The sequence below is a fragment of the Montipora capricornis genome, chromosome 3 (genome assembly GCF_036669925.1).
Source record: "Montipora capricornis isolate CH-2021 chromosome 3, ASM3666992v2, whole genome shotgun sequence".
Classification (NCBI taxonomy): Eukaryota; Metazoa; Cnidaria; class Anthozoa; order Scleractinia; family Acroporidae; genus Montipora; species Montipora capricornis.
The window spans coordinates 18,563,406-18,564,101 of record NC_090885.1 but is presented as its reverse complement, the minus strand read 5'-3'; positions in this window follow the sequence as shown (position 1 = coordinate 18,564,101).

The window sequence follows — 696 nt, the reverse complement described above, 5'->3', positions numbered from 1 at the left end:
GAGGGGTGCAAAAACTAAACACTAAACAATTCAAACCATGACTTAGACTTGAAATGATAGAAATTGCGGCAAGATTTCCGCACAGGTCCCTACTTTATTATACACACGCTTCTATGTTTCAAGAAATCATTTTACTGACGATAACAATGGACGTGCTTTGGGACTGTGGCGCTTTGTTTTTCTTCTTAGAGGTTTTTTTCGGAAGTCTATGTGGACTTTAAAAAACCGGTTGAATTTATGAGTGAAATACGGAAAACAGAACATTTTCCCTGCAATTTTGGCACTTTTCCTGCAGTTTTAGCCATTTTTTCCAATTTTACAATAAGCGAAAGAAGTGGACTTTCAAGCAATCGTTGTAATAGGGTTCAGATTCTCATACATAACAAACAGACCAAATAAAAGTACTGTAACAGTTATCAAAAATTTAATGGCTACCTACTCTTTTTTTTGTTGAGGTTGTTCTTTCTTTCTGTTTGCGAATTCGCCGAGACACTGTAAAGTGTGAAGTGTATGTTTTCTTCCTTTCTTTTATGAGGCACCGTCGGCCATTTCAGGATCACAAATGGTGAATTTAGTGGACTTTTGCGATTTATCGCTCTTTGTAGAGATCGGCACTATATATATGCTCAATGATGCGTCCAAGTAAATAACTGTGGTAGAAATCCATGGATATTCCTGTAAGAGGCATACTTCATT